The sequence below is a fragment of the Geotrypetes seraphini genome, chromosome 1 (genome assembly GCF_902459505.1).
Source record: "Geotrypetes seraphini chromosome 1, aGeoSer1.1, whole genome shotgun sequence".
In the NCBI taxonomy this organism is placed as follows: Eukaryota; Metazoa; Chordata; class Amphibia; order Gymnophiona; family Dermophiidae; genus Geotrypetes; species Geotrypetes seraphini.
The window spans coordinates 446,407,719-446,429,001 of NC_047084.1; the positions used below are offsets into that span (position 1 = coordinate 446,407,719).

A 21,283-nucleotide genomic window follows, 5' to 3' on the forward strand; every position below is an offset into this window, starting at 1 on the left:
TTGCCTAAGGTGCAGGCTGAGCCAAGCCCTGTTACTAAAGAGAAGCCCAGTAATAATGTCACTCAGGTTAAACCTGGACCTTCAAAAGTCAGAGACATCCCTATAATAAAGCTTATTTGCCTTCAGGTGAGAAACCTATGAGTCAGCAGTTTATTCCAACACCCACTTCTCCTAGTAAAGAACGCACCAGGAAAAGCTTTACTTAAAGCAGGCAGGCTAGTTAAGGAACAGCCAATGAGAACTCTAGCTGTACCTGCATGTGTAAATAAACAGATGAGAGAACTGAAGCTAGGGAGGTATGATTCCATTCCCAATCAAAGCTTCATTCCTGATTCAGCACAGAAGTCACAGGGCAGAAGCCTATTGTCCTCAAGAGGTCAAGCTACTAGAGGAACCAAAGCTAATCCAGGACTTCTGGCAAGGAAACTTTCCAAACCCAACTCTGTAGAAAGGTCTGACCAGGATTTAACTCAAGCAGCAGGTGGGCAAGATATAGATCTAGTTTCTTAATCTGGGGAAAGTAATATTCAGCCAAAGTGCGATGTGTGTATGAGTGAAGGGGAATGTGATACAATAAGCTTGTTGGAAGATGAAGAAATGCAGTGGGAGCCAGGGGACTAAAACATAAGGAATGAGTGTGGTGTTAGTCTGAAAGGTGAGAAACATTGCAAAATAAAGTGAGAAAAACTGCAGAATAAAGCTGACATGTTTCAGAGCAATTTCAGTTCCCATAAGAAGATTTACTGTGGGGGAAGGTAATCCTTAACTCTATCCCTCTCTAATTGCCAAGCATGGCTGCAGCAGTATTAAAGCCTAAAGATAAAGCCCTAATCTTAATTGAAGCTCATCAAGGGTTTTTTTTTGTTAAATGTGAGGGATATAGCCAGGCAAGTTTGTCCTCTGTTTGAGCTCAAGCAATTCCAGTCAAAAGCTCGGTGACTAGTTTCCAATATTAGGAAAGCTTTAGTGCAAAGGCAAAATGCTATAAGCATGATTCAAGCATATTTAGCCAAGCCTATAATGAACTGTCTGAATAGTACCAGTGCATAAAGTTTGTCAGAAAGCCACCATATTTAATGGATCTAAGACTCATGGTTGTTGTAGTCAAGTTGTTGATTTGAAGGTGGCCTCAAGAGGAAAAGTAATCCAGACTGTATTTGTAGCAACTTACCTTTCATTTGTGACAAGGAATTTATGTTGTGTATTGAGACTGGTGGAAGCACTGAACTGAACTTGGTTACACTTGCTCCACACCTCAGAGTATGGGGAAATAAAAGTCTTTAATTCTTGTTTTGATTTTCCTTTTTGAGTTTGCAATCCCCATTCCAGTAAACTGCTTGGCTTGTGGATTAAGGTCCAGCTGCCTGCTGTCCCTACTCCCTACTCCCTACCACAATACACAAATGAAACCCTACAATGCCAGACTCTACATGCAGTACAACACCAGAGAAATAGAAAATAATTTCTTCCTGAGTAGTTCAAAATATAGACGGCAGATATATATTCTCAAAACTGACACATTTCAACTTTTTTTCTCTAATTTATCTTCTTTTCAATGTCTTACCTCCCCTTCCCCTCTATTCCTGTTCATCAGCATCTCCTCCTTTCTCTCCCCTCCTGTGGTCCTCTCCTTCCTACGACCTGATATCTCTCTCTCCTCTCTTTCCCTTCAATTCCTTGGTCTGGCATCAGTTTCTCCTTCCCTCCCCCTTCCTGTGGTCCAACATCTTTCTTCTCTCCTTCCCACAGTCTGGCATCTCTCTCCTCTCCTTCTTCCCTTCAATTCCATGGTCTGGCATCTCTCTCTCCCTTCTTCCATCACCCTTCTCTGGAGTCTGACATCCTAAAGTCATCTCTCCTCCCTCCCAGTGTAACATTTCTCCCTCCCTTCCTTCTTTCTGCTCCTTGCAGTACAACATCTCCCTTCCCCCTCCATGGTATAATGACAGGCCCTTGGGGTAGCGAAGATGAATATACCTGAGTTTCTGGTCCATTTTTATGACTTAAAAAATTTCAGGTAAAATACCAAATAGGAGGGTAATAAACCAAAGAGAGCCTTATAGCAAATACACCCAAACTTAAAAAGCACTCTGGCCTCAAAAGGCAGCCAATGCAATCTGGCTATTCAACAATTCATAACCCAAAGAGCAATTGCAATGTTTTTTTCTCATCCCTCCCTATCCAGTAGCTGCTCACCTGCATTCTGCAACTGCCCATTTTATTTTCTACTACTGTAATTTCTACTGTGGTTTGCACCGAAGAACGAAAAGATCGGGTTGCAGCTAAGAACCCACGAGCTGGAGTTGCAACTCAATCAGCACTGTTTTAACTTGTAGAGGAATTTGAAGTTATTTGTTCTTTCTATTTGCTTAATGCCCCTCACTAATGTATTCATCTTATATGGAGTGAATGTTAAACAATTTCGTTTCTACTACATGGTTATGGAAGGAGGCAAACATTGTGCAAGAAACTCTAAGTAAAATTGCTTCATGGTATAGAAATGATCTCTTTACTTGCCAATTTATCCATCATCGGTTCTACCTAGCCATTTATTCTATTTGTATATTAATCCCTAAAGCTGGTTATTATTTTATCAACATGTTACTTGCTTTTTTCTTTTTTTTTTTGAGGAGGGGGGGGTGGGAGGATTGCCCCATGTATAGATTAAGGTAGACTTCAGCTACAGTGGCCCACTGCTTTAGCAAGCAGTAACTAAGAAGAAATGCTGGGCAGACTTTTGTGGTCTGTGCTCTGATCATGGCTGGATAGATATGCCCCGGTGCCCTCCTTCCATGCCCCTCCCCACTCCTTGCCGCCCCGCACTCCCCACTCACAGTCTCCCTTTCCCCCGTACCTCTGTAAATCTTCGCCAGCACAAATGGTTTCTCCAGCATGCTGCTTGTGCCAGTGTTGGGTTTCCCTCTGACATCACTTCCTGGCCTCATGACCCAGAAGTGATTCAGAGGGGGAACCAGGCCGTTGCAAGAAAAAGACAGGAGAAATTGCTCGCATTTGCAAAGATCTACATTGGTACAGGGTGGGGGAGGGAAGGGATGGGACGAGCATGGTGTGGTGTGGCAGGGTGGAGAGGTGCTGGCACCCCACTGACATGGTGCCCTGGGTGGTCCTCCCCCTCCCCCCCCCCACACCACCACCTTACTACGCCACTGCCAGGCAGACTTCTACAGCCTGTGCCCTAATTGTGGCTGGAGAAATTTGGAAGGGTTGGAGGGGTTCAATGAATGCTTCAGTAGCTGGAGAAAAAGACTAGAGCAGGACAAACTTCTATGGTCTGTCTCTGAAAATGACAAGGACAAATCAAAATCAAGTATGCATATGTAGTACCACACAAACCAAAAAAACTCAGGAAGGAACAGAAACGCCACATAAAATACAGCGAAGAAAGAAAACAAGTGGAGAGTGGGATAGAACACATCAACCTTGAATCAAACAATATTTATTCATATAGACCCACATTAATACATTCATATAGAGTAGACCCACATTAATACATATAAAAGTACATGGATATAAAGTCCTATGTTGCAACTGTATAGATGTAATGTCCTTAAAATTGAATGACCCAGTTGATGACCAGACACAGTCCATGTTACGGTCTCCAGTTAGAGGCCTGCCTCAGGGGTGTGGATGTCGGTCGCTCAGAACACGACAGGAAACTACCCACCAATAGGGGGTCATTAACTGGGTCATTCCATTTTAAGGACATTACATCTATATACCTGTGAAATAGGACTTTATATCCATGTACTTTTATATGTATTTTAATGTGGGTCTATATGAATAAATATTGTTTGATTCAAGGTTGATGTGTTCTATCCCACTCCCCATATGTAGTATCACATGGTACCTATGCTATGTGTTTGTCTTGTTGGGCAGACTGGATGGACCTTACAGGTCTTTATCTGCCATCATCTACTGTAGGGGTGCCCAATAGGTCGATCGCGATCGACTGGTAGATCGCCAAGGCAAAGTGAGTCGATCGCAGAGCCCATCCCGGGCTCCATGATAGACTCACTTTGCCTTGGCGATCTACCAGACCGATCAGCCTTCCTCTCCCTGATGTCAATTCTGCCGTCAGAGAGGAAGTTCCGGGCCAGCCAATCATTGCCTGGCTGGCCCGGAACTTCCTCTCTGACGGCAGAATTGATGTTGGGGAGAGGAATGCTGGTCGGCCCGACGCAGGGAAGCAGGGAGAACTTGGGGCAGCGGCAGCTTTGGGGCCTGTTACCTGATGGTGGCGGCAGCTTTGGGGCCTGTTCCCCAATAGCAGCAGCAGTGGCTTGGGGGAGGGCAGGGAGAAAGAAAGAAAGGAGGCAGGCAGGGAGACAGAAGGAAACAGAAAGAAAGAAAGGGGGCATGAAGAGAGAAAAAAAGAAAGGGAGGCAGGGAGAGAGGAAGAAAAATTTGCGGGAGGTAATGAGGTCTGGAGGAGAGGAAGCATACAGGCTGAAAGAAGGGAAGAAAGATTGGATGCACAGTCAGAAGAAGATAGTGCAACCAGAGACTCGTGAAATCACCAGACAACAAAAGTAAGAAAAATGATTTTATTTTCAATTTAATGATCACAATGTGTCCGTTTTGAGAATTTATATCTGCTGTCTATATTTTGCACTATGGCCCCCCTTTTTACTAAACCGCAATAGCGGTTTTTAGCGCAGGGAGAGCCTATGAGCGTCGAGAGTAGCACTGGGCATTCAGCACAGCTCCCTGTGCTAAAAACTGCTATCGTGGTTTAGTAAAAAGGGAGGGGGTATATTTGTCTATTTTTGTATGGTTGTTACTGAGGTGACAGTGCATAGAGTCATCTGCCTTGACCTCTTTGAAAAAAACCCAGAATATAAATGATAATTAACATTTTCTCTGCGTATAGTGTGCTTTGTGTTTTTTTAATTTTATTGTTGGTAGATCATTTTGACTTGGTCATTTTAAAAGCAGCTCACAAGCCCAAAAAGTGTGGGCACCCCTGATCTACTGTGTTACACAATTTAAAGAGATTAGAAAAGAAATCTGGAATGGGACTTAAAACTAGGAATGTGCATTCATTAGTATGTACTGTATTTGATTCATTTGAAGCACTACAAATTTTAGTGTCATGTACTATGTTTTTATTTTTTTATTCTCAACCGCATAAAATAATCACAGTTCCAATAATGTCTATAAATATTAATGTAGTGCTCAAACCCACAACCTATAAACACTCATGTGAAGTGAACCAAACATAGGCTGCCCAATCAGACCATCATAGCACTTACATAGTCTAACCGCCACTATGATGATCATACATGCAGATATTCAAAATACTTATCTGCATACTTGTGGCTGAAATAGTGCCAGTTGACTCGAGTTCCACGATGGAAAGCTTCCTCAGGAGGAGAAACTTTTTTTACGGCTTCACTTTCAAGGATAGAGACCAAATTGTCAGGCCAACAGCCTGCCAACCAGCAGGGGACCCTGCTGTCAGAAAATACACCATCCTTACAGATAGCATAGTGGTGAGTGGTTAGGAAGCCTTGGAACCAGAAGAGGACTAGGCCGGTAAATCCAAAATCACTGAAGATCTCAGACATTTGATTGAAGTCTACTAGGTCAAATGCACTGCTTAGGTCAAATTGGATTATGATTGCGTAGTGACCCTTGCTTAGTAGTACTTTGCCGTATGTTACTAGTGCTGCGGCCACCATCTCTGCTGTGTTTTTTTTCCTGAATCCCGATTGTGAAGGGCGGAGGATATTGAAGCATTTTAAGTAGCATTCAAGTTGTTTTGTGACATATCCTTCCATCATTTTGATAATTAGGAGATGGAAGCTACTGGCAGATAATTGGTCACATAAGAGGGGTTGAGTTATGGGTTCTTGGGAACGGGCGTTAAGATAATTCCTCCTCCTGATTTGGGGAAAAAGCCATATTTTAGGTGATAGTTGAGCCATTGAGTTATTTTTCCTATGCTGTTGGGGTGGCTGCTTTGATTAGGTAAGGTGGGCAGGTGTCAAGGCTGCAGTATACTTTGGAGTATTTTAGGAGAAACCATTTTGTGTCTTTGAATTTAATCTCAACAAAATCATTCCGAGATCTGTCTGCTGGTATTTCAATAGGTGATTTTGTTGTGGTGGGTTGGAATAGAGGGGTTGTCACCATTTCTGATCGTATTCGTGTTGGTTAGGTCATCTAACATTGAAAGCAGTTTGTTGTTTTAAAAGTTATCTTCTGTGCTGATCAGTTTAGAGTAGCACTCTCTCTTCTTTTGCATCAATAGTGATTTATATTCTAGGATTTTCTGGCATCACGTAGTCTTGTGTTTTGGGGAGGGCTGTTCACGCCAGTAGCACTCGGCTTGTCAGCAAGCTCTTTTTAGGGACATAAGTGCTGAGTCGAAGCACTTCTCTGACGATCTTTGGATTCTTCTGCTGAATTTGAGTGGGGCTAGTTTGTTTAGGATTTGTTCATCGGTCATTTTCCAATGGGCCAGGAAGTCTTGGTCAGGGCTGGGAGGGATAGTAATGAGTTATCTATTTCATTTCAGTATGATTCAGGCGCTACTTTGTTTCTATAGTATGAAGCTACATGGCGGGTCAGTTTGGTTATTGATTTCTCTTTCCAGAATATGGTGAATTCTAGGGGTAGGTGGTCTGACCAAGGTACTTTGGATAGGGAATTAAATTTTAGGTAGCTTGTGCTTTTTGGTGAGGAGGCGAGTGGATCTAACTGATGGCCCTTTATGTGTGTGGGTTGTTGAAACAAGGGTTTGAAGTCTGTTGTTGTTGTTATGTGCCATCAACGCATACTCGAGTTCTAGCGACTTGATGAATTGCAGATCTAAAAAGAAATCGGTTTTGTGCTAGTCCGGAAAGGTCCTCTGGCATCATCCCCGTGGTTGTTTTCAACATGTCCAGCCATCTGATTGCAGGTCGCCCTCTTTGCCTGGTTCCATGAATCTTCCCAAACATGATGTCCTTCTCCAGTGATCTCTCTCTTCTGATGGTATGACCAAAATAAGACAGTCGTAACTTCATCATTTGGGCTTTGAGTGACATAGCCGGTTTGATGTATGGACCAAAAACTCATATTTCTCTATAGCTGAACCATTAATGTAGAATGCATTGTCTGGAACTTTACAGTTCTGTAGAAATCTATTGCAATTTAGAAAATTGCTTGAGACCCATTTGTTTGCTCAGGCTTTCCTTAAGCTAATACCCTTCCTTTCTGAATGTCATCTTTCTCTGTGGGTTACCAGAATAGTTTCTTTTTTTCTTTTATCTTTAGTTTGAAGGAGATAAACCTGATGGAATGACTGTTTTGCTCTATTGCAGAGTAATGCTAGTAGATGAATGGCTGAGATGCAATCTATATGTCAAGATGGTATAATTATATAATTTCTATTGATGTATGCGATTTTTTAAGATGTTTAAATTTGAATTTTGTATGTGATATTGTGAGCTGCCTTGGATAAAGGCGGATTAGAAATGTTTTAAATTCATTAATCTCTTCCAGAATTGATTTTTTAGTTCTTCTGGTATTCCATGGCTTGCCTAAAATCCTTCTCCAGCATCAAAGCTCAAATGAGTCAATCTTCTTTCTCTCTTGTTTCCTTAGTTGTTATTTGAGGTCTAGCTCATTTAAAAAGTTGAGGAATTTCAGGGTTTGAGAGTTTGAAGTTGAGTAAGTGGAGGTTGAGATCTCCTATATTGTATTATGGCTCTTAAGATGATGTCTGAGAACCGTGGTTCAGCTTCTAGCCTTTTTCCAGGAGGGATGTAGAATAATATGCAGTAGATGGGGTGTTGGGAAGAGTCGCTGTTATAGATTCTATGATTTTTATCTGAAAAGATGACTTATACAGTATCACCATCCCTACAACCATTTCTCAAAAGTGCCGTTTACAGAATCTGGGCCTAAATATCTTTTTAGCACATGTTAGTGAACACTGATTTGTTAGTAGTGCAGGTCACTTGAGAATATCTTGCAGTACACCATTTTAAGCTGCATTAGGTGTGTTAGTAAAAGGGCCCCTAAGCCTTGAACTAGATTCTCTATTGAGGTTGGGTGTAACTGTTATATTTTTCTGTTTATTCTGAAAATTGTTTTGCTTTTTATTTATTTATTATTTCGATTTCTATCCTGTTGTCCTCAAACAGCCCAGAATGGGTTACAGGTTTAACATACTTGTACATAGTATACTGTGTAGTTAACAGGTTACAATTTACACTAGATTAGCCATGTTTCCGATACAAGTTTTTTTCTAGCTGGACACATATTTAAGGTCTAATACTGTATACATTTTACTGGTTTTAATTTAGCCTGGTTATTCTACAGTGCAAGTCTTCAAGTACAAGTTTTATCCTAATTGACAAACAGACAGTTTATAGGTTGGATTTGCTTTCCTTAGGTGACACATAACGGGTTCTGGTACCAATGTACATTTCTTTGTAGTCCATCAGTCAAGGGCAGTGGTTAGGTGAAGAGGTATGTTTTTATTGCTTTCTAAAAGTTGAGGAGTCCTTCAAGGGATCTGATCTGCAGGGGCAGTCGATTCCAGTGGCTCGGAATATAGTGGGAGTAGGAACATCGTTTGGCAGTTTGCAGTTGCAGGGCCCAACCAGGGGGCGTTTTGAGGCGTATTAAATCTTTCCATTATGATTGGCCTTGAATTCACTGAGTTATACTTGTGAGGTTTCAAGCTACTCAACACCGCCTAACACGTCTCAAAAGAACTTCCCATTGGTGCGTAATTTAAACTGTCCTGGAACTTTTTGAAGAGACCTCGTATAACTCAGTGAATTCAAGCCCAATCATAATGGGAAGATCCAAGAATAAGAAAAAGTCTATTCGTATAAGAGCATTTCTTTCCCCTCCCCTGTGGTTCATAGTTCCCATTTTTATTTGTCTAGGATATAGCCCTGTCCAATTTCTGTAGAAGTTTTTGCTTTAGTGGTTTAACTGTAAATTTATAAAAAGAAAATTACTTTCCTGTGGTAAAAGGTTTTGTCATGCCAAAGTGAAGTAAGCACATCTGTTTTTCTTATCTTACAATTAATTATCAAAAAACAAACTGTGAAAAAGAAGTGGAGCTTTTTAAAAAAATTTTTATTTTAAATTAATTCATTCCCTGAAATTTAGGGCCCCTTTTACTAAGGTGCGCTAGCGTTTTTAGCGCACGCAGCAGGTTAGTGCACGCTAACCCCGTGCTACGCAGCTAGAACTAACGCCAGCTCAATTAGCGTCTAGCACACGGGGCATTGTAGCGCGCACTAGTCCATGCGTTAAAACCCTAACGCAGCTTAGTAAAAGGGGCCCTTAATGCAGGCAAAACAACACATTCTGATTTCAATGTTTCCCCAAATTCAACAGCATCACATTTACATTTCTTAAAACTCTTTGGGTCAAATGCATTCTTTCTATCTCCTTCATTTCCATTGTAAAGCACATTCCTATCTCAAGAAGCGTTAACACACCTTTCAAATTCCTTACATAGTTTCAATTCATAATACAAGCGCCATTGTCCCAACTGCTTTTCCACTCTCGCTGAAAATGCCTTTGCTTCTCTACCTGACAGAAAGAATGAAAAGAGAACAAGCCAAAAGGAGACGAAACACACACAGCTTCCACACGATGCCAGATGGAAAGCAGCCATTGTAGGAAGACTTCCCCGGAATCTGGCATGGGTAAGAAAAAGAAGAGGAGTAAGTGAAAGCCTCTGGAGAAGAAATAGGAAGACTGGGGAAAAGGAGAACATGAGCTTATCTTCCTCTGTTCTCTTGCAGTCTCTGTCCCTGAGGCTCTACAATCGCCATTAACACACTGTGGATCGCTGTGGTGCCGGTAAATTATCCGATTTGAAAACGGCAATCGATGTTGAAACAATTTCGCATGCAAATGATTTTCATGGAGGTTTGCCCTAATCCCATCCGATTGGTTGTAGGAGAAAGTGACCGACACATGCATAGAATAGTTCACTTGAAACATGCACAAAAGTACACATGCGTCAAGGAAAGCTACATAAGCATGCATGAGCGTCAATCAGAGGCGTGCCTTATTGTGGTGTATCAGAGGCGCACATCAAAGGCATCGATAGCCATAAGGGGTGCTGAAAAGTTCTCAGCCCATGGCTCGTTCCACACTTGATAATATTTTTCATTTATTGATTGAACCAATGAACGAAAAAATTATATAGAATTTTCACAGTTCTCTGTTTGGGCTGAGAACTTTTTAGCACCTCCTCATATGCTTTTGAACTTTACACTTTTAACGGGAGCACATAAAATGAGCCTTTAACACACACCCGTATAACACATGCGTATATGGCCCTCTTCCCATATGTTGATAAATGTTATTTCAGTTTCATGGCAGATCTGTCAGTAACACATTTACCAGCACCTCCAGACCTGTTGGTAATTTCAGGTTGTTAGAATAATAATAATAACAGTTTATATACCATAGGACCGTGAAGTTCTATGCGGTTTACAATGATTAGAAATGCTACAAATTGAGTAGACCTGACAAGTAAAACTAGTGAATAGCGGCTCTAGGGATCAGTTAAAGTGGGAAAGATTGTACAAATCAGGAACAGATATGTTTTTAGGTGTCTCCTGAATTCTCCATAAGTATTAGCATGCATAGGTAATCATTCCAGGTCTAGAAGTTAGAAGTCGGTGCTACATTTTGTGCATCACAAAACGATGTTAGGGCATCGGTCAGAGTGTTCATTTTAATATTAGTGACCTCATTTTAATACTAATGACCTCGTTATACTACATTTGCATAGCTGAGATGGAGGCTGCAATGAACCCACAGTAAAGCCCACAGTGAGCCATTATATGCATCAGTCAGTAAATTACTTCAAGGTTAAACCGGTTTAAACCGGTTTAGCATCGATCGTTACAGGCACGGTGAGTTTAGAGCATCTGGGCCTTTCCCATAGAGTGCTAGACAGCCTTGTCTGCCTTCCAGAATTTAACAGCTTTAAGGTATGGGCACAGGTCCAATTTAGAGAAATGGATATCTGCAAATAGCAGGCCTTTAATGCAGCTCAGAAAAATGAGTGCTGAAAGGAGAAACAATTGTTTGAAAACAATTAGTGGGTAGATTCTGGGGGAATTTTTTTATGTGATTGCTCTCAGCAAATACAAGTAACCATTAAAATTCCAAATTAGGAACGTCTGTCAACATAAGACTACAAGACAAATCATGCTAAACCAGATCAAAGTCTACGTAGCCTAGCACATCCCCAAAAGTAGATCTGTTCCTTAAACTAATTTTCATGGAAAAACTATGGGCTCCTTTTACAAAGCCGCACTAATGGTTTAATGCACGTAATAGCATGTGCTAAAACGCCGTCCGCGCTAGCCGCTACCGCCTCCTCTTGAGCAGGCGGTAGTTTTTCAGCCAGCGTGGGGGTTAGCGCATGATGAAAAGTCCCGCGCGCTAAAGCCGCTGACGCGGCTTCATAAAAGGAGCCCTATGTTTCCCATGTCTACTTGGCTAAAAAAAAATTTAGTGAAATTTATTACAGGAATTTATTTTTGAATTTATCTTTGAACCCATGTTCAATATAAGTCTAAATCCAATTTTGGATGTTTTGGGAATTTTCCTGACACTTCTTAAGAGACAATAATCCTATCTACGAGGGGGTACTGAAAAGATCTCAGCCCAGCCAAGAAGGGAATGATGTGGAGCCATGAAACTTACAAGTTATTCCACATATCCCTAAGTTCAACACACTTGGCATATTGTGTAACCCTTCCAAAAAATACTCTGATGCCTGCTCACTGAAATATTGTGCCGCTGCTGCAGTCACCTCCAAAGCACTTGAAAATTGTCTCCTGTTCAAACTCTTTTAAGGTTTGGAAACAGAAAATAATCAGATGGAGCAAGATCTGGCGAGTAGAGTGGTTGGTCTATGCACTGAAACCCCAACTGTGTCAAAACATCCATTGTTTTGCCGGCCATATGAGCAGGTGAATCGTCTTGCAAAAAGATAACTCATTTCCTCAGCTTCGCTCTCCTTTTTTCTTCAATGCCTCCTTTAATTGGCACAACAAGTTGCAGTAGTATTCTGCAATAATTGTGTGGCCCCTTGGAAGATAAGTCAGTCATTACAACACCTTCCTGATTCCAAAACACTGTGTCTATGACTGTTCCTGCTGACTTGTGTGTCTTGAATTTCCTTGGCCTTGGAGATCCTGAGTGCCGTCATTGCATGGACTGTTGTTTTGTCAAAGGATCATAGTGGTGTAACCATGTTTCATCAACACTAAGTAGTCATTCCAAAAGGTTGGCACAAGCTCACTGAAAATGTTGCAAAATCAACTTGGAAGTGTCCATTCGATGATGTTTCTCATCAGCATTCAAACATTTGGGCACCTTCTTGGCTGATAGCTTTTGCATATCCAGATGCTTGTGGATTATGCACCCAATATTTGCTGATCTGCCAAAATCAGGTCATGGACTTGGTCAACAATTTCAGGAGATGACAATGTTTGAGGCCTCCCAGACCTTGCTGTCTCTATGGCCTCGAAATCTCCACGCTAAAAGTTTGCACACAAGTAGACTGACACTGTTAGTGTTTTGGCAATTCTGCCTTTGCCAAGAGTCTGATTAAACTATAAGAAAATCAAGAAATCTGTTTCCACATACATCCAGGAGGGGAGGGGGGAAGGGATGTGTAATTTGTTTCAGTAATTTGCAAGTATGTAAGTGCTGTTTATTGAATTCTTTGAATGTACAGAGGGGCATAATAAAAAAAAGGTCTAAGGCCCTAAATGTTGAAAGTAGCAGCAGAGAAAATGTCCATTCTTAAAAAAAAGTCAAAAATAAGTTGGGTTTTTTTTGAGAATGGCCTACCTCTACATTCGCCCAGACCACTTCTAAGTCAAACCTTAGAATACATTATCAACCAAAAAATTGCCCAAGTCATAAACCTGTTCAATGATAGACCAGCGTAGATCTTGAAAAGCGTGCCCCAATTGAATACTCAAAGAAAGATTAAGCGTGCCCCAATTGAATACTCAAAGAAAGATTAAGACTCGCCTCATTGAGCACCGCTCACGTATTAATACACAATCGATGAGCTCTCCGTTAGTGCCTCATTGTATTCAATTGGGGAACGTTTTTCAAGATTTACGCTGGTCTATCATTGAACAGGTTTATGAGAACTATCAGGGAGACAAACTATCTTGGTTACAACGGAGGGAGCAGTATTGGATTTTTGAACTCCAAGCATTGGCCCCCACTGGACATAATGACTACATCGAATGGCAACATACCTTTTAATTTCATCATCATTATTCTTTTCTTCTGTTTTGGTCTTTAACATAATATCTTTTTGTAGTTCTTTTGCAGTTCATTTTTGTAGCTTACCCGGGGTTAAGTGATTCTTCCTTTTCCCGTGGTTCTTGGGAGTCATGTGACTCGTTCATCCAATGTTCCAGTGTCTGCAGTTTAATTTGGAGGCGTTCTGTTCGATTCAGCGCCATTTCCCGCTTTGTCAATCTAAGCTGTGCTGGATGATTTGGAGGGTCACAGCGCAGTCCAGCTGTTTCTGAGGAAGGGGGTGTGCACCCCCGAAACGGAGTCCCGTCGGACGAATTAAGACATTTGCTGGCTGTTTGTTTCCACAGAGAAGCTAAGTACTTCCTGTTGGCATTTTTTGCTTTGCTGGATATGGACGTTTGATACTTTGGCTCCCTGGATAAGGGGTAGAGACAATTGCAGTAAATGGTAGAGTGTGTTTTTTTTTATTTATTTATATCTTTTTTCACACTTAGCACTGTTGGGTGCACTTTATCACTAAAAAACATGGAGTAGAGCCCGGGGATGTTTCACAGTTAACACTCTTCTGGGTGTAAGCCAAGTGACAGCCTGTACTGCTGGGAGTTTCCAGTGGGTGGCTGTGTGACTGAGGGCTCTCCTGTGTATATACATGTATATAAATTATTTGCAGATTGTGTTGTGTTGTGTAGTTTGACCATTTCTGCTCTTGTCTCTCCCCCTTATCTGGTTTTACTTCTTGGGGTCTGGGAGGTTTTTGCTTTTCTTGTGATTTTTTTACCTCCCAGATTTTTTCGAGTTTTGTGATTTTTCGCTAAACTTATTGCGGCAGGGAGATCCCTTGCTGCGATAAGCTCAGTGGCCACCCGATTCTCTGACTGGCACCTGTAACATGGACGTCGGTTAGAGAATTGGGCTCTTAGGCGGGCTTAGGTGCAATTCTCTATAGGACGCCTTTGTGCGATTCTCAAGAGCTCTTTTGGTAGCTGTATGTAATTAAGTGTACACTGGAGGGTATCGTTTTATACAGTAGACTCTCAGTTAACCAGCACTCATGGGGATTGATAGATGCTGGATAAATGTAGTTTCTGGTTGCTTGAGAGTTACTATTAAAAATAGGCCTAACTAATACTATACCCCATACTATGCCATACCATAAACTGTTCCAGACAAACTATCAAACATGAGGTAGGCAAAGCGTGGGCATACTCAGGTGTAGAGTGCCAAGTTTACATTTAAATTTCTACCTGAAATTGATTTTTTTTTATTTTTTTATTTTTTATTTAAAGTATTACAGTATTTCTTAGATTTTTTTTTTATTTTTGCTGGCTGCTTTAGAATTCTGGTTGCTTGAGTTCCGTTTAACAGAGAGTCTACTGTAAATGCATCATGGCTGAAATTGAAATTTAAGTGGCACTAGGATATTCGACACAGTGCTGAACATCTAAATGCCAGTTGAAAAATTGATCTCAAAGCATCTGCCTTCCAGCTGATATTTCAGAAGGCCATGCAATTTGGTCTTTTAATCTCAAATTGAAAATGCATTGATTTTCACACATGAGATAATATTTTAGACAGGATTACCTAGGCAGTAAGAGAAAACTGAAGTGTTTACAACAACACTGTAATGTAAATCCTTTAATATTAAACAATAGACATTGTTACCTGCAGTACAGAAGAGATATTGTTTCAGCATCTTACACAATTCAGGCCTAATTTAGCATTTACAAGGAAATCTACTTTTTTCAGACAAAGAATTGATATTCAAAAGAAAAGAACATCTTTGTTTACAAGTAAAAATTTGTTCATGAACATTAGTGGCCCTTCAAATGGTCTAAGCAAAAATGTTAAGAATCCTGATTGGAGAGAAACCTCTACTTAAGCAGGTACCGTATAAACTCAAATATAAACCTCACAAACCAGCTTGCAGGACTCTGCTGGGCCTGCTATGATACCTTGTGGTCCAGCGCTGGCCAGGACAGGAGGGATCCCTCCTGTCACTTGTCCCAGCCCGATTCTAATTATTTTTATCTTTCTCCTGCCTCCCCCTGTGTACCTTAAGTATCCCTGGTGGTCCAGTGGTGAATTGCGGCAGGAACGACCTTTCTTCACTCCTGCCCTTGCAGAGCCGCTAGTTAATTGGCTTCACATGTGTATCATAACTAAACTATTCTGAATGAAATATTGTTTGATAAACAAATCTATTACTTAGATTGGCTTTACTTAGAATAGCAACTTATGTCCCCATTAAGATTATGTCATATGGTGAGTATCAAATTACCCAGAATTTATAAGGACAATAGTATCTTATTTGCCACTTGGAGCATCTTAAAATTTATTAACAACTTAACAGATATTCCAGTAGGAAAGTCCATGTGTCAATCCTTATGGTTGAACTCCAAGATTCAAATTGGCGAGTCTAAGATCCTCTGGAAGCATTGGTTGCAGGCAGGCATATTTACGCTAGATGATGTGATATCTAATGGGAAAATGCTTGATTTTTCACGACTGCAACAATCATTTGGTATTTCAAAGTCTCAAATTTATAAGTGGTTGCAGTTGAAGCAAGCCATTCAGAAGGGGTTCCTCAACTGGCAAAATCTAAAAAATCATTATAGCTTGCCAGTCCTATGCTTCCAGACAAATTTCCTAGGGCATCAAGCTGCCCGGTGGTATAAATTAATGTCTTGTTATATGAATAAGAAACCAAAAACAAGTTTGAGAGCTATTTGGAGCATTGAGATTAAGCAGCAGATTTCTGCTACTCAATGGCCACGGATTTGGTCTTGGAGGATGAGATATACAGCATCAGCATCTATGAGACAAACTTTTTTTTTTCGGGGGGTTTTTTTGTTACAAAGAAGTTTTTGGACTCCTGTTAGATTACAAAAGTTAGATAGTTCTAAATCTAATAGATGCTGGCACTGTCATCTTGATATAGGGACACTGGATCATTTATTATTCTATTGTCCTTTGATACTCAATTTCTGGAGATCTATATGGGGACATATTACTCTGATTCTGGAGACTGTGGTTCTGCTGTCATATGAAGAGGTAATATGTGAGACATTGTTATCTCCTACATATCCAGTAGACAGACATAAAAGCAGGTTATTGGGTATAATGATTATGAAAAATTGGAAGACTTGTGACTGATTAAATTTCACTTTTTGGTAGAATTCGCTATGCTTGTGTTATAGATACGAGAAAATGGTTTCTGAGCATGGGGGTAACAAATGGTTTAAACTGACGTGGGGTCCATTGACCAATTTTATTGATTCTAACTAGCTGATGCCCCGGCGTTGCATGGGTATTTAATTATAGCAATAACACAGTAAATGGATTGAAATAAAGATACTTTATAGTGGTGAATGAAATTATTTTTTACAGCTTTATAAAAAGTACAATATTCAAATTATAATGTGAAATATTTGACAAAATGAATACAATACAACTAACACAAAACTTGATTATAAACAACATTTTTAGTTTCACCTCCAGGAGCAAGAACATATAAATTCTTGGGTGAACCCACCCTTGATCAAGCAACATAGAGTTGTCCATGGGAAAAACAGGGGGATCTTAAATCCACTCCACAGTATGTAATAGTCTGTCCCTGTGATTTGTTGATTGTGATAGAGAATGCAAGTCTCACTGGAATTTGCAATCTCTTAAAAGGAAGATCTGTTGGAATAAGTGGCATCCAAAAGTTTCAGTATTGATTTAAACAACTCAATATGTGGAAACTCAGGTTGAAAAGAAACTCCATGCAGTTTTTTCCCGGTTCAGAATGGAACCTGTGTTCCTAGTTCAGCATATGTGAGTACTCATGTAATGTAATAACATTATGAACTGGGATGCATGAAGGAAACAGTTACAAACACAGTTAGAACATACAAACTCTATATGTATGGTGTCCGTGGTAGAATAGAAACGATGTTCCTAGTGGCTATAGTGTCATAGAAAGTGTTTTATAGTTGGAATTACTGTGAGAATGGCAGCTTTTTACATTTTTTCCATTGACATGAATGGGTGAAATGTGATTTTCTGTTTGTAGCTCCGCCCACGTGTGCAGGTGGGCCGTGAGACCCCCAGAACATATCACCCCAGGTAGTGAGGGATCTGCATACCAAGTTTCGTTCAAATCGGTCAAGCTGTTTTTGAATTACTGTGAGAATGGCAGCTTTTTACATTTTTTCCATTGACATGAATGGGTGAAATCCGATTTTCTGTTTGTAGCTCCGCCCACATGTGCAGGTGGGCCGCGAGACCCCAAGAACATATCATCTCAGGTAGTGAGGGATCTGCATACCAAGTTTCGTTCAAATCGGTCAAGCCGTTTTTGCGTGATCGCGGCACATACACACACACATACATACACACATACATACCTCCGATTTTATATATATAGATTGAATGGTTTTTCCCTTTACTTCTGGTTATAATTTACACATCCAGGGAAGGGGGTGGGTGGGAGGGAGAGGGATAGTATATAGGGACTGGTCTATTAATGATTTGAAAGTATGGTTTTTTGAATACACTGAAATCAGGTGGGAGGGGGGTAAAAATGATTCTCATGTATTTTATTGATAGATGCAAGTGCTGTCTTTTCAAATAACTTGTATGAATTCTTGTATGCACTGTTTTTCGATTGAAAATGAATAAAGATTTTTAAAATACCACAAAAAAACAAAATCCCCAAATGTAGTGTTGATGTTACTTCACTAATTCCATAATGCTATTTTTCGCATCTGATCCAGGAAAATTATACTAATATAGCATAGGCATAAATGTGTTTTCTTATAAAAATTTTAACAACAGATATATGTAGCTGTTTTATTTTTTAAACAACTGAATTATAAAATATGGAAATAAACAAGAAAAAATAATGTTAGGTAAATTCATTTTTATGAGAATTCATGCATTCCTGGACTACTTTTCAGAAGCTACTTCTTCAGGTCTTGACTTGTTCCCAAAAAGATGTTACACCACTGGAAGAAAAGGATTTGGTGTTCAGATGATTCCCAAATGTAAAGAAAAAGAAAAATTAGACAATTATCCAGGAATTTAAGAAGCAGGTTACCTTAAGAGATACAGCAGGGGTGAGCAACCTTTATACAGAGAGGGCTGCAAAAATGCCTATATTATCCTTAGTGGACATCCCACAAAAAATTAATGTATCACCATATGCACTGCAAACAATGTAATAAGTGAATGAACATAAATTATAATTTTACTGAATATGATTCATTGTTGGATAAATATACCTGGCCAAATTCAGGTCTACTTTGAACCCCCATCTCCTGATATCTTTTCATTCACTCAAGGCCGGATTCTGTAACCAGTGCCCATGTTGGTGGCCACCTTAAAGCGTCTGCCAGTTGCCTGTCAATCATTTGAGGGTACTGGTTACAGAATGGTGAGCCTTCCCCTTTCCTGGTGTATCCTGGGATGCACCGAGGAGGGGTTTTAGGCGCCTGGGTCAACCAGAGTCTTAGGCCTCCTTCCCAGTGCATTCTGGGATGCAATGGGAGTGGCCTATAACTCCAATTGGCTAGATCCCTAAGGCCCCTCCCGACAGGCACTCCAACTTGACAGGCAATCTGACTTGGGCACCGGTTACAGAATCATGGCTTTTGGGAGTTCCTGTTGCTCAGCTGATGGGGGAGGGGGGAATTCCCTTGCTGCAGTCGGCTGCTGTGGTCAAAGATAGGTGCCTAAAATGTAGGCCATGGTTTTCTAGGCCTATATTTCAACCGCTTATCTTGGTGTGAATTGCAGTGGAGTAGCTGCTTTAGGCCGCTTAACACCAATTCCAGTGTTGGCCATGCCTAAATTAGCGTTCCGCAGCCTAAAGTAGCTACCTCGCCGTGATTCCAGCTGCCATTTCAGCTGCCTTTTTTTTAGGCATCGGCAGGCACTTCAACACTGCCGTTTCTGACTGCATTTTTCAATTACATCAGCATTGGCAGGGTGCCTACCGATGCCTAAGTTTAGGCGCTGGTTACAGAATTTCCCCCTCAATATGTTAAAGCCTCCTACTTTTTTTTCATTGATATGGCTGTTTCCATTGATGCTATCCAGCTTCATCACACTAACAAAGGATGCATGGCTGTTGATTATATTTTAGCAACAGGAGATATTCCCCACCCAAGAGGAGATTAAACAACTTTCTAGGCCTAAGCTGATTCACTAAAGAAATGAGACTCACCAAATTGCATCAAATTTAAGTGAATAATCGGCAGAAATAATACAAATGAATAAAATAGTTGATGGTTCATAGCTTGATGGATTATGAGGTTGCTTCTTCAGCCTGATGATTGAATGTCACCAGATATGGGGCAGCCTCTGCTTCTTGATGGCTCATGTATCAAACTGCATTCATCATAAATAATACTTTTATACCAAAGGTTTAAGGAATTTCGGTAAGTTATTGTCATAATCTGCTACTATTCCTGCCTTTATACAGTTAAGGACCCTGGACAGCTCATGAGCTGAGAATCCCTGGAATAGGACTGACTTTGTTCTTTTTGATTTTATAATGGGGATGCTTATTTGAGGAGTCCACAGCAGCATCTATTTTAAGCTGCTTTTATGCAGGAAACATAGACATCTATTTGCCTTTGTAAGACAGGCATCCAAAACCAGCCCCAAAAGTATGTAGACACCAAAGCACATATTTATTCCTGCTTCGAAGTTGGTGTAAATATGTGCATGTACTCTAAGCATGTTCTCATGAATTTTATAAAATAAACATGTATATGGCAACTCTCCCTCCTCCCCTCCCAAACTATACCGTCGGAAATACATGCATGCAAGGTACATAAAAATAGGGATACACTTTCTTGTGTATGCTTATAAACATGTGTGCAATTTTATAAAAGATTTCTTCTACATGTAAAGAGGTATTGCATATAAAAGCCTTCATAGAATTTCCCTTATTTTGGTTGGTTGGAACTGATGCTATTTGTCATGAATCTCACAATCAAAATGTTTCTCCAGGGGAACTTATGCAACTTAGAAATTTCTTTTGGCTTCACGGTTTCATTCTGACTATGGTCTTATTATTTCCCTGTAGCAGTGGCATGGTCAATAGCTGTGAACCGCTAGCCATTGTCAGAAGGAGACTGCTAGAAGGAGATTGCAGAGTTAATAGAAGTTGCAAAGTCAGGTGCTCCTTCTATATTAAAACTTTTTTGAATAAATGAAGATTTTTGAAGTTTAAGGGAAGGTTTTTAATGCCCATGATAGAAAAGCAAGGTATAGCAGGTTTTAATTCTGTCATCCCTTTCAGAGGCTTTTTCTTTCCCTTTTTTTAATGTTTGTATTTAATATTAAAATTAAATAAAATGTGTGATTCATTTGATTTATCTTGCTTAAAGATAAAAGTACATTAGATAGAGCAGTGTTTTTCAGCCTTTTTTCACCTATGGACCGGCAGAAATAAAAGAATTATTCTGTGGACCGGCATTGGTCCGTGGACCGGCAGTTGAAGAACACGGGGCTAAGTCGTGGGCCAGACCCCACCCATCTCTACCCAATCTCCACCCCAGACCCTGCCCCCCCTAATAGTACTAATTGCACCTTGCACGTCCTGTGCCTCATCTGGAAGCCTTCCCTCTGACGTTGCAACGTCAGAGAGAAGGCTTCTGGTTCAGGCGCAGGATGCCCGTAGGAGCCACTGCCCATGGCTTTGTGAACTGAATCAGTTAGAAAGAGGGAGCTGGCTCGAAGATAACGCCACATCGATTGCACCGTGGACCGGCAGTTGAAGAACACTGTTGGGCCTGATGCACGTGCTGGCCCTGTGGACCGGCAGGAAATTTCTGTGGACCGGCACTGGTCCATGGACCGGTGGTTGAAGAACACTGAGATAGAGCATGAGCCCACTGGGATAGATAGGGAAAAATGCTCAAGTACCTGAATGTAAACCACTTAGGCTATAAATGGAATATAAATAAATAAATGGTATACAAATAAATAAATTAAATAACATTTA

The 21,283-nt window shown here is 40.6% G+C and overlaps 2 long non-coding RNA genes across 2 annotated transcripts in view; one reads left to right on the forward strand and one right to left on the reverse strand.

Annotated features, from left to right (window-relative positions):
• The first annotated feature begins 309 nt into the window (after positions 1-309).
• LOC117348456 lies at positions 310-12,549 on the forward strand. Its single transcript, XR_004536992.1, has 4 exons — positions 310-481; positions 9,572-9,680; positions 9,780-9,837; positions 11,857-12,549. It is a non-coding gene; the product is annotated as an uncharacterized LOC117348456 (long non-coding RNA).
• Positions 12,550-17,702: 5,153 nt separating this feature from the next.
• Positions 17,703-21,283, reverse strand: part of LOC117348462 — a 58,161-nt gene continuing 54,580 nt past the window's right edge. The window contains exon 3 of the long non-coding RNA XR_004536994.1: positions 17,703-18,275. This is a non-coding gene — a long non-coding RNA (uncharacterized LOC117348462). The remainder of the gene's footprint in view (positions 18,276-21,283) is intronic.